We start from the raw sequence: 13,701 nt of genomic DNA, 5'->3' as shown, positions 1-13,701 counted from the left end.
CATAGTGCCCACTTGAAAGTTGGTTGTACCTTCCCTGTGGGCATAGGTGCTGGGCAACAAATGTGCTCATGTGAGCTGGTTGCAGAATGCTTAGAATAGTATATCTTCTGCAGAAGGTTCCCTTTTGTGTAAACATGCTTCAGTGGTGCCTTTATTTGTCAGTGGATGATATCCATTGCAACCTTTAATGGATTAAAATTTAAAAAGCCTCAGTCATTCCACTGTTTTGCTCACTGGTAAATGGGCACTTCTATGACTATCTCTCAAATGAACAAATACAAATATCTTATTGGCTATGGTATACCTTTGTTCTCCCTTTCCCAGACTTTCATCTTTAGGTAGCTGAATATATGAAACTAGCATTCTTCAAACTATTAATGGGAAGTGCATACAAAATTTTAACTACCACATTCACAAATGGTAAAATACTTATCAGGTGAAAGATGGCATATTTTCAAAGGGGGAGCTTCTTAAGTGTTGATTCATTGCTATAAGAACATAATGGCCATACTGTGTCAGACCAAGGTCCATCTAGCCCCTTGTTCTGTCTTGAAATAGTGGTCAATGCCAGATGCCCCAGAGGTAATGAACAGAACAGGAAACCAACAAGTTATCCCTCCCCCGTCGCCAGTTCTCAGTTTCTGCCAGAGACACCATTCCTACCCATCCTGCCTAATGGCCATTGGTGGGTCTATTCTCCTGAAGGAGATGGTTTATTTTATTCTCATTTCATTGTTACATGACTATTGTTGTCTTCTACTGAAGCATCAGCAGTGAAGGAAGGCCGATATAGAGAATGCCCCTATACTGGGAGAGCCAGGTATCTTTGTTAGGAAGATCATGAGCCAGCTTCTTGATTGTCTCTTACTCTGTAGCCATTTACACTTTCATTCTGATTTGAGGCGTTTCACACACACATTGCATAGGTTTAAATGACTTCACAAGGTGTGGGACAATGGAGAATGAGGCTGGTAGGTTTTGAGCACAGGGATCTTGGCAAGACCTCTAAGAAGATGAATGTGTGATGCAAATAGACACATTCCCTTCTGCTGTTGCAGCAAAGTGTGAAGTCATTATAAAGTCAGCTTCTTTAAGAATAGTTATGTTTATAGTGTAAATTTGTTTTGCAAATGTTCAAAACAGATCTTTATATCTTTTGTAATTCCTATACTAATCCCTGTCCAGAAGAAAAAGAAAAGCAAATTAGACACTTCATGCTAGATGATTCTGGAAGTAAGAGGAGCTTAAAGGAAAAAAATCATAAAGTGAATGACAAGGAGATGTGTGAAAACCATTGCCTAGATTTTCATCGGGACCAGACCAGAGTAAAGAAAGGGGTGTAGGGCAAGGGAGCTGAAAGTCACTATTATAATCACCAGAGCTGAACAGGGCCTAAACATAATTTGGAGCCACCTAGCAGAGCTGCTGGTTTTACATCAGGTGAGGATTCTTCTAATCCAGGTTTCTCTCCAGCTGCTCACTAAGTCACAAATGCAGTATATCTGCTATAGACGCAAATATTCATGGAGGCACCATGAACCTCTTTCTGTTAGGAAGATTCATACATACAACACGACTGCCACAGTATTGTGCAACAATGGATCCCAAAGTGAACAGTTTGAGGTAAAAAAGATGCGTCATTGCCCCATCACTGTTCTGCATCTTCATCACCAAGGCCCTTCACCTTATTGATGGCAAGCTTCCAGATGGTGTGAAGATTGAAAAGTTCCCATTAATTCTATAGACAGTCTCAGGAGACTGAAGGCTAAAAGCAAGACCTCCACAACCTCAATCATAGAGTTCCAGTATGCAGATGACGCTAGTGTTGTTGCTCTTTCTCCCACATCCGTTCATACCATCTTAAGTGCCTTTGCTGAAGCACATGAGAATCTAAGCCTCACGCTGAACACGGAAAAAGACAAGGTGCTCCACCAGCCTTAACCAATGGGACAATCCCTTGCACCTTCTATTGAAGTCAGTAGAGAACTGCTGGAAAATGTGGAGCGCTTCCCATACCTTGGAAGTCATCTTTCCGCTACAGTTGACATTGATGCAGAAATCCAGCATTGTCTGAGCTGTGCAAGCTCTGCTTTTGCCCGCCTGAGGAAAAAGGGTCTTTGAGAACAAGGACATCTATGCCAAGACAAAGCTCTTCGTATACTGTGCAGTAGTTGTTCCAGTGCTACTATGTGCACGTGAAACCTGAACAACATACAAGTGTCATTTGAAGGCACTTGAACAATATCATCAATGCTGCCTCAGGATAATCCTAAATATCTCTTGAGAGGATAGGCGCACTAATACTAGCATTCTGGATGAGTTGAACATGACCACTATTGAAGCCATTATCATTCATCAACAACTTTATTGAACTGGTCACGTGGTTTGGATGTCTGATTGGTGCCTCCCAAAACTGATTCTGTTTTCGAAATCGGAGGAAGGACAGCAGAGCATTGGGGGACAGCCAAAGCAATGTAAGGGCGTGCTGAAGGCACACATGAGTGAGTGCAGCATCGGTGTCAACACCTGGAAGAATCCTGCCCAAGATTGTCCCCAGGAGAAAAACGTAATCCATGAGAAGGTGGTGCACTTTGAGAGGTCCTGCTGCAGTGCAGACAAGGAGAGGTGGAGAAGAAAGAATGCCAAAAACTGCCTGGCGCCCCTCCAACAGCTACTAACACCTGCTTCTGTGAGAAGATCTGCAGCTCCAGAATCAGGCTGATCAACCATCAATGGACTTGCAAATAGGAGGGTGACATGAAGACGTCCTACTGTTTATCGAGCGACTGCCAAGATACATACATTACCAAAACATCTAAAAAAAGCTATCTTCAAGCCCAGTAGCCTGAGTGAAACAGAAAAGCAGTTCTAGCTCCATTCAGTTAACATTCTGATGTACTCACAGGGGGGAATTTCTTCTGCTGAAGAAATTTTTTAAAGTAAATTTTGAATCACATATTGTAAGAAGGTAACAGAGGTAGCCATGTTAGTCTGTACTGCAACAAAACAGCAGAAATTGTAGCACTTTAAAGACTAACAAAATGGTTTATTCAGTGGTGAGCTTTCATGGGACAGACCCACTTCATCAGATCAGCCACATTTCCAGTGCCGACTGACATAAGTACAGAGGATCAAAAAAAAAGGCAATTAAGAACTGACACAGGAATGAGGGGTGGGGGGGATGTTAATTGTCTTGCATGAGATAATTACAAGCGTCAAAGGAAGGAAAGCAGCCCTTGTAAAGTGGGAGGTAATTGATGTCTCTCTCCATACCATGCGTTAATGTGTCGAATTTGAATATGAATTCCAACTCACAAATTTCTTGCTCTAATCTGTTTTTGAATTTTTTGCTCTAGGACACACACACTCAAATCTTTAATAGACTGGCTCACTCCATTGAAGTGTTCACTGATCAGCTTATGTGTATTGAGTTCCTTGATGTCTTCTCTGTGTCCATTTAGTCTTTGGTGAAGGCTTTGCCCAGTCTGTCCAATGTACATAGTGGCAGGACACTGTTGGCACATAATGGCATATATAATGTTGCTGGAAGTGCATGAGATCTTGATCTTGTGACTAACATGTTTTAGGTCCAGTGATGGTATCCCCGGAATAAATATATGGACAAAGTTGACAGCAGGGTTTGTTGCAAGGGAAAGTTCCAGGATTAGTATTACTGTGGTGTAGCTTGTGATAGCTGATGAGAATCTTCCTTAGGTTAGGAGGTTGCCTATAGGAAAGGACAGGCCTGTCGCCCAGGGCCTTCTGGAGTGTAACATCATGATCCAAAATAGCCTGTAGGTCTTTAATGATGCGTTGCAGGGGTTTGAGTTGGGGGCTATAGGTGATGACAAGTGGTGTTCTGTTGTTGATTTTTAGGGCCCTATCTTGACATAGCTGTTTTCTGGATATTTGTCTGGCCCTGTCAATGAATGTATTTATGTGTTTTTTTTAATTCTCCCAGTGGGTAATGAATTTTTATGAATGCTTGGTAAAGGCCTTGCAGTTTTTCAGTCTCTGTCAGTAGGATCAGAGCAGACGTGATTTGGATCTAAGGACTTTAAATGATGGATCATTTGGTGTGTGCTGGATGGAAGCTTGAGGCATGTAGGTAAGTGTAGCAGTCAGTGGGTTTCTGGTAGAGAGTGGTGTCTGTGTGGCCATCAGTGATTTGTATTGTGGTATCCAGGAAATGTGTTTCTCGTGTGGAATAGTCAAGGTTGAGATAAACATTTCTTTCAATGTGAAATGGAACAGGGAAGGGGAGCTTTTGTGGTCTTACTATATAATATCTGAGGCACCTCAAGCTTCAAAATTAAAATTCTAGGCCATATACAATATTCTTAAACACACTGTGCATATTAGCACTATAAGTACCTATTTAGAGAAGCGCACACAGCTGGCATTGACTCCAGTGGGCACTCCTTCTGGAATCCAGCCCAGTTTATGCCTCTAGCAGTTCAACATTGTATAGGAATATTTGAAATCATATGAGTTACAGCTATTTTACTGCTTTTTTGTTTTGATAGTATATAGACTAGCACAGCTTTCTCTCTGTTACTACTATGAAGGTATGAGTGTAAGTATATTAGCACATTTTTTTTATTAAATTCAAAATTCCTACTTCTGTCTTCTCTACATCTTTTCTTAGATTTTTCTTATAGAGAGAAGCATCTGCAATCAAATCTTAACATACATTTTAGAATACTGCTTTTTGGTTTTGTTAAAAAGTAAAGTTCAAATCTATATAAACTCACATTCCTCAGTTCCCCATGACACAACTCCCATGCACTTCAGTGGAGCCAGAATGTCATCCTGAATATACTCTGATGCCTGAGTAGTAGGGATAATTGCTTGTATATCATTCTTAGACGTTTTGCTTAAAAGTGTGTACTGCCTTTGTCATTTTGTTTCTGTGGCCTCTTTTGATAAATAATAATTATTGGACCGAACCTTCCCTCTCCCCTTCCAAAAAAAAAACAATAAAAAGTGTATTTATTTCTGGTATTGGAATGCAGGCAGTAATAGACTGGCAAAATAAAGAAGGCAGGAGAATAGCAATACTTGAAAAGATTCACTGGCACTACAGAAGTAGCTAATGTAGAGGTTAAGGGCAAAAAGGTGGTTGTCAACTCGTTTCTACTGCTAAGACAGATTGAGAAAGTGGAATAAGAAATAATTTTACTGATAAGGGAGGCTTGTAAAAAGGCTAAAACCCTGGTGCCTTTAATTACTTGGTTATTGATTGGGATTACAAGTACACACAGTATGGGGGAACATGTTTCTCAAATAAGACACAATAGTGCTGGATTGCTTCCCCCCCCACCGTTTTACAGTTTGCTGAATTGCTAATACAAGAGGGCTGCATGAATCTAATATAGAATAGTGGGAAATATTTTACATATCGCTGACAGGACACAGATGGAATTTGCTCTTGTTCTGTAAACACACATAAAGAGCTCTGAAGCCACACTAAAGGACTGTGTAGAAATATGCAACAAATTAAAAAAAAAACAAAAAACTAACCACCAGATAGCACCACTCGGCAAACTAGTATATTAAAGCCTTTATAGTTTTCAAACAATATTAAAGTAATAGACAGTATTAGGAGGAAAGAATATTTAAAAAGAAGCACTGAGAAAACTGTAAATATAAAGAGACCAAGTTAGTTAAAGGATAATTAGAGAAGCAAACAAATCAATGGTTCAGAATATTTGTAGTAGCAGTTAAGAAACCTTCAAATGTATTTACGTTAAATAGAAGGTATAGGAGAAAATTGTTCTGCTTACAAAAGGTATGTTAGCGACACTAAAGCCTTTAAAGAGACACATTTAAGTATTTTTAAAATGGTTCTTAAATGTTTACAGTGAATTTCCACTCTTTGTGCAGAAGGTTTCCTTTGAATGCAGAGAGATCGCCTGTGCATTCAAGAGCAGAATTGCCCCACTTCTGATTATTTGAAGATAAAACTTCCTTTCCACCTAACTTTTTCTTCTGTTTAGCAGATACTAATCTTCTCCGCCAGTATTACTAATGGCCCTTGAATGGGCATCTCTTCAGTTTTTGTTTACATCCTTGTTCAGTGTAATCAAAATGGTACTGAAAAAATGGTACTGAATTTGTGCTCTTTTGCAGATGAGCGTGTGCACACATGGTGGGATGAAGAAGGGGACAGGTGTCCTCCAGTAAAGGGTTCAGTGTCTACAGACAGCACACTCAATCTTGGTTTACTTTCTGGCCTTGGGCCATCTGATGGACCTTGACACAAGTATGACACAGTTGCAAAAATCATTCTAGATATTGGTGTGAAAATGAGCAAAATACGCATCTGTATATTTAACCAAAAAAAGCAATTCACCTGTATTTGTAAATGTTGTTACGGCAATATTTAGGCAAGAGAATTCTGGAAGTATAATGAAACGTAATATTTTTGTTTCTATGTTAATATGCAGAATGCTTTCATAAAGTTGGTCTTAGAGCTATTTCCATCACACTTGACAGATCTTGGGGAGAGTTGAAAGGAATTTGCCAAGAAAAATGTGTAGGAAACATGGACTGGATCTGTTCAGGCAGCCCAAATGTTCCCTATATACTTTTATCTGTCTGCATATGTGTTTTTTAGATGTATGTAGCAAACTTTTGTACTGCTGATCCAATTTGGATGACTGAGTTGTCATATTAGTTATTAAAATACTGGTGCCATCAAAGACATTTGGATTAAAATTTTTTTCAGTTAAAAATTCAATCATCTAAATGGTATTTTAGACAGTAGTATTGAAGAATGCAAGTGATTTTAAGTGGAAAGGGAAGAAGGCAGGAGAAAAAGGCCCTTCAGAAGCATAGGGCTTCTCTAGAACTAACACAAGCATAAACACTATGGCTACATCCACACAACAGTGATCCTTCAAAAGAAGTTCTGGAAGATCTCTTCTGGAAAAAAAAAAAAAAAACTCCTTTCAAAAGAGCGCATCCACACAAAAAAGTGGATTGAAAAAAATCAATTCTCTTTTGATAGAGAGCATCCATGCAGACCCACCCAGAAGCCAGAGCAGAAAGAACAGGACAGGTATAGAAGAATCCAGCACCATAAAGACTGCTCTTTTGAATGAAGAGCCCCCAGGGCAGCTATGCAAGCTTTCTTCCTGAAAGAATTATTTTCCTCACCGTGGGAGAGGAAGAGGGCTGCCAGAAAAAGGTTGCATTCTTCTAATTTGATGTCTAAAGAAGACATTTTATATGTAGATGCTCTGCAGGATTTTCAAGAGTCCCGACTTTTGAAAAAACTCACTAGTGTAGACATAGCTTATATGTAGATGATGGTGTGTTTATCGTCTTGTGAGCTGGTTATGCTACACCCTGGAAGGCCTGATTATTAACCACATTGGTTACGTCTATACGGTCAGCCTCTGTCGACAGGTGTTATCCCTGTTTGGGAACAGGGATAACACTGCCAGCAGAACAGCTGACTTCTGCTGACAAACTCTCAACAGAGCAATTTAGCCATGTAGATGTTCTGGAGTTTTGTTGACAGAAGCCCTGTTCTGTCGACAGAACTTGCCCCTGTAAATGCAGCCATTGTGTTTTCTACCTTGAGTGTTGAAAATATCTTAAATATGTTATAGCACAATATAGCTTCCAAGTATAGGTAAGAGGATGAGTAGTGAGGGAGAGACAAACTAGTCTTTTCCCAGGTTGCTAACTGGCTGATTTAATATTGGCTCTGACGTGCCTTCTCATGATATTGTCATCCATTCAGATGTAAAAGCAGTATTATCTTTTCACTTGTAACTTCTGTTCATCTCAAGTTACCTGTTCAATGATTCTTCAGTTTTTTCAGTGAGTTTTCTGTATGCTGGAGGCACTGTTAAACTCCAGAGAAATTCTGCCTCCTGAATTTTTCTTTAGGCAGTCAGTCTGTCCCACTTGGGGCAGGGGAGAAAACAGTGGAAGTATTTTTCCACAAATGTGCTAACCATCCTGCAGTGATTGCCTCTGCGTCTGCTCCCTGCAGAAGCTTCCACAGGGCCCTCAGTTTTTCAAGAAGGTAATGTTTGAGTTGATCGTCCCAATGGAGTTTTGAGTCATTCTTCAACAAATCACTGTTTGGACAGGACTTATGTATATGTTTTCCAGTTGATTTAAACATCTGAAATCAAATGTATTTTTTAATAAGTGTTTGTAGATACCTGTGTGACCAATAATATTTTTATAAGTAACTTTTGGTTCGGGGCAGTTTCAAACCAAAGATGTAGCATTTTGCTTATACTTTCAAGGAGGTTACTCCCACCTCAGTGTTTTGCATGTTGTATTCACAGGCAATTTTACTGCTTGTTCACCACCACTGTATGCATTGATTGCAGCTGGAGTTCTATTCATAGTCTTTCTTGGTCCATACTTACTGAACTTACCACTTAAATTAGGTATGGAGATAATACGCTCTATGCTGGGTCTGTATAGTTTGCAGAATCAGTCTTTGTCAACATGGCTCAATGCGCAAGAGCCAGTATGACTCTAATGTTGCTCCCAGGCAGGTGTTATGTTGTACCTGGTAGTGGAAATGGCTCCTGGGGATGAGCACTTAGCCATAATAATGTATGGTCTTGTAGTAATTTAGGCCTGATGCTACAACATACGCTGCTTGGGACTAATGTCCAAAAGGTGTTTGTATCAGCCAGTACACAATGCAGTAAATTGCTTGAGGGTGTCAGCTGGCATGAGTACAAAGCAGCAAACATTCTGTACTCTGCACTGGGTGTCTACTGATTTCCAGATGCCATTCGAAGTGTTGGTCTCATCTCTAATGTTGTACGGTCTTGGACCTGTTTACCTGTCTGTGTATGCTTGAGCCAGACTCATGGTCCCCTAGAGCAGGATTCTTCACCTTGCTGACCCCTCTCAGTATGTTATTAAATAGTCAACAGCCCATCAGTCTCCCCACATCTGTTTGTTAGCATGTAAATGTCGGCCAGCATTGGAGTGAGGCAAGCAGGGCAGCTGCTCGAGGCCTTTCAAAGCTAAGTTGCTCAGCCTTTGGCTTCAGCCCCAGAGAGCAGGGTTCAGAGTCCTGGGCTTCTGCCACACACAACAGTGCTTCAGCTTCCTGCCCTGGCCACCAGTGAGTCTAACATTTGTCCTGCTTGGTGGGCCCCCTCTTCTTCTCAGGACCCATGGTTGACAACTGCTGTGCTAGGTCTGTCTTGTCCAGTCAAAGAGCTGGACACTTCACCAGCTCCCCTAAATGGTATGCTAAAGTCAGTTGGTGAAGATAGGGCATAGAGAGATAACTGTTTGGCTTTGATTGTAAAGCATTGGTAGAGAATGGGGTCTTTTTTCATAATAAGCAGGAGACACCATTACGTACGTCTTGCTGTTTTATTGATGCAAAGAGCTCAGTTTGCCTCAGTGATGGGCTGCAACAGTTTCTAAAATATAGTATAAATTCCTACTTCACAGCAATATCCTAAATCCAGCTTCCTTTGTGCAAGATTTTCCTTATTTTAAATGTTCAAAGCCTTGGAAGCATGAGTATAGTTTCTGGCGATTCAAATTTTGTCATCTTCCTCCTGCCTTTTACCATCTAGCAGTCTCTGGCCTGACACAATGTGTACAGTAGTTCACGTGTCAGCCAATCATTAGAAGTGCTTGAAAACTGTTAGTACCATTGTTTCTCATTTTTCTGTGGGCTCTCCAGACCCTGTAAAGAAAGCATTTCTTGTATTTTGTTTTCCACTGGTCTTCCAATAAAGTGAATGGAGCACTGAGCTTTCATAGCTATTTTAAGGCACGCAATTTCAATTATTCCTTTCTGTGTGTCTTTGTTAAAGGGAGACTACAAACCATGAAAAAGTATAATCCTGTGTGTAAATGCTGGTTTGCTTCTACAGTATAATTGGGATAGTACGCTCCCTTCCTCTTTCCATGCTACTTGAGTGCCCTCTCTGAGATACTTGAAAGGCCTGACATCTTTTAGAGCCTTCACTTTGTTCTCTTTAATACATCCAGTTAACTAAGTGGAATGCTGATCCCTGACCTTTATTCTAAATTTGAACAGAGGCCAGATTTTGTTCACAGTTCCAGTGGGATGAAATCGGGATCTATTCCATTGAAGTTAGTAGAGTTCATCAACAGCAGTCAGGCCCATAATATTTGCTACAGATTAAGAGTAAGCTGAATGTGAGACCACCTTTGAATTGGTGCTAATAATTTCAATGTTCAGTCAAAAACATCCGGGCCTCATGCTCAATATTTATTTGTGAGCCCTTAACACTACATTAACATGATGGTGAAACAAGTGTTTCAAGCTGTTCTTTTATAGTACATACACTAATAGAGTATAAAGGTAAAAGCCTCTTTATGGAACAAATGAGTTTATTAAAAGCAAAATAAACACAATAAAATTAAACAGACCCAGCCCTAGTAACGGAATGTATTTTTTTGAACACATTACTTGAACTTAAATAGCTAAAATCCATATTCTAGACCCATGGTGTCCAATATGCTAGCAACAGCTAAATGGCTGTTATATTTTTAGAATAATATGGCTAGTTTGCTATAGTAAACTGGTTGGATATCATAAACCCTGTCAAATAATTCTTTGGCAAAAGTCAATTTGCAGAAGTACAGGAGTTATCTCAATTCATGAGGTGGGAATGGAATGTGTTGGGTTGAAAGTAGATCTGTATGGGTCAGAGCACCTGATACTTGGAGTGGCCTACTCCACTCTGTGTAAATTAAACCAGTTTGCTTTAATATTTTGGACCACAAATATCCCAGAGTTTAGGTATAGAAAAGCATCTTAAAATTATTTTGCATGCTCACAACTTCCTTAGTTGTGTTTAGCATAGCGAGACTCTAGTATGTGTTCTTCCAATTAGAAAATGACAAAGTCGGGACAAGTTTCCAAAAGTCTGGTTGCTGCCAGTCAGTTAATTACACCAGAAAGTAATCTGAAGCTACACAAGTATTAAGAAAAATCCAAAACAACAAAACTCCTATATAGAACATGGTCTTCTGGGGAAAAAAAAATGGTGTTTCACACACAGCCCACGTCTCTAGGACAAAAATCCATTGGCAGTGATGAATATTTTTCCACGTTCCTTTGGAACTGTATGTGGTGTTAAACAGGATCTTTTTTTCCTGCTGGAATGCCACGGAATGTGTTCCAGTACTGTTTTTCCTGGCACCACCATCTTCAAGGCCCTAACGGGCAAGAGCTGAGGGGGCACAGCTTTGGGGCCACCTGTCAGCTGGCTTCAATAATGGAAATCCGGAACCAGGCATTGGGCAAAGATGGCATCCTCATGGTCAGCTTCAGAGTGCTCTTTCCACATGAGAAAGCAGAACCAATGAGGTGTAGGGAAGGCCCCACAGGCTTGCTGTAATTAGCTGGCTGCTAATATTCAAATTGGAGGGTGGGGCTGCTGCGAGGACCTGGGGAAACATAGGTTGTGGAGAAGTCAAATGTGCTGGTGGCTGAGTCAGACCTGACCCATGCGGGGCCAGAAGGAAGCCTGCTGGTGTGAGTAACGGGCACTTCCAGTGGTGTGGGGCCAAGTGGTCCCCCTCAGCTTGCGGTGGGAGGATGAGGTTGGTGCGAATGGCGCAGGTTGGTGGGGTGCCCTGGTGCTGTTGATTGTCCCAGCCCCTGCTGGCTCCCCAGCACTCCCCTGTGCCCCTTCCAGGTCTGCAGCTTGGTGCTCCCCTGGCCTCAGTCCTGGTGGGGCCCTGGCACTTCTGACACTCCCCCAGCTTGCTGGCTCCTATAGTGCTGCTGATGCTCCCCTGCAGACCAGAATGGCCCTGGCATTGCTGTGCTGTCCTGTGCCCCAGTGGGTCCCTGGCCCTGGGGCCCAGTGCAGCACTTGTGGCTTGGCCTGGCCTGGGAGGCCCGGTGCAGCCCCGGAGGTCTGGCATGGTGCCTTTGACCCTGGCTCCATTGGCAGCTCCATTGGCAGCTGCTCCAGTGAGTGGGGTGGAATATATGGCGGGTAGTGTGAGCTGGGGGTTCTTGGCTCTAGGAAAAGGGAAGGGCCTTCATTTAAAGCAGGGAGGGTGGCTGGTGCTGAGAGGAGGAGGGCTTGAAGCCTGGGGGCAGTTTGGGGCTGCAGGGGGCAGGGATAGTTTGGGATCGATTTCTCACCTTTTGTTTTCTAGAAAAAAATTTACCTATATTTCAACCCAGAGCTATCTGTAATGAAAGCTTAACCTCTGCACACATAAAGGATACAGCCCAATGCAGACCTAATGTACAGTGATGACAATATTTTTGATATGCACTTTTAGCTGTCTAGTTACAATTACCTAAAATATAAAAACTGACTTCAGTCTGGGTCAGAGACTTCCTGTTTGAAGTGAGGGGCTGTGCTAAAGGCATAATTGTCGCATGTGAGGGAGCTGCTTCCAGGTCCAAGAGGAGTGGATACACTGAATACTTTTTCCAAGTGAATTGTGTTGGAATTATGCGCTCAGAGATTTTACCTTGAATGTGTTCCACAGGAAGTGTGTTGAACAGGTTACAGATTGCACACCAGAGGTCTAGCTTTCAATCCGAGGAAATGTTCTGCAAAAATGCATTGACCTTTCTTCGGGTGGTCTTGTGACTATCACTGGGAAAGGATAAATCACTCTCATTAAGATTCCTACTGACAGTTAATATACCAGGTGGTCTTTCATAACACTTGTGGAGGGTCTTGTGTCTGGAATTTTTAGAAGTTTATGGGCTTTCTTTTGTGCAGGTAGAAATGATGATTTTAGTTCTCATGAAATACTGCACAATAGGGTTTTAGTTTTAATGCTGCTTTGCTACCACATTGTATTTCTTCTATACACTCCAACATGGGGGATGTCAATGCCTGGCTTCCTCCTGAAAAGGGGCTTCCATGTTTGTATGATCAGAAATATTTCTGGGAAAGAAACTGAAAACTATAACTGGAGTATCTTACAGCCAGTACTAGATGGTATGAGTTTTGGAAACAGAGCAATTGTACTCAGTTGGAGTACTGATTTGATTTGATTTTCTAGCTGTATGTGTTTTTCACAGCTGCCATTGCTCTTACCACTCATGCTGCTCCTCTTTAATAGATGCATAAATATCACTATAGTTCTATATTTAGGCCTACTATAGACCCTCTTGGAACAAAATGGCCTCCTTTACCTCTCTCCCTCCTCTATTCTGACTTATTTACATTTTTGCTACAGAATGACTGCTAAATAAAGTGCAGTCAATTATAGGGTACAAATAACCCTGGAAATATCACCGCATTAGTCCCATCGCCCAGCTAATTCAATAATGTCTCTCCAACAATAAGGCTGTGGCCACACTGGCCAGAACTTTGAAATGGCCATGATAATGGCCAAACTGAAGAACACTAATGAGGCACTGAAATGAATATTCAGTACCTCATTAGCAGGCTGCTGGCTGCAGCACTTTGAAAGTGCCACTGTCGAAGGCACGTGGCTCAGCTACATGAATGTCCTTTTTGAAATAGGGACCCCTTATTCCTCTCAGCTGAGGGGATTTTGAAATGTGGGGGTCCTCTTGAAAAGGACCCCTGTGTAGCTGAGCCACGCGCATTTGAAAGTGGCACTTTTGAAGCGCTGTGGCTCAGAGAATGCTAATTAGGTGCTGAATATTCATTTCAGTGGCTCATCAGAATTCTTCAATTTGGCCATCAGCATGGCCATTTTGAAGTTTTGGCCAAGTGT

Source organism: Carettochelys insculpta, chromosome 8, assembly GCF_033958435.1.
Source record: "Carettochelys insculpta isolate YL-2023 chromosome 8, ASM3395843v1, whole genome shotgun sequence".
Classification (NCBI taxonomy): Eukaryota; Metazoa; Chordata; order Testudines; family Carettochelyidae; genus Carettochelys; species Carettochelys insculpta.
The sequence above is the reverse complement of the archived record's forward strand: the minus strand, read 5'-3'. Positions refer to the sequence as shown.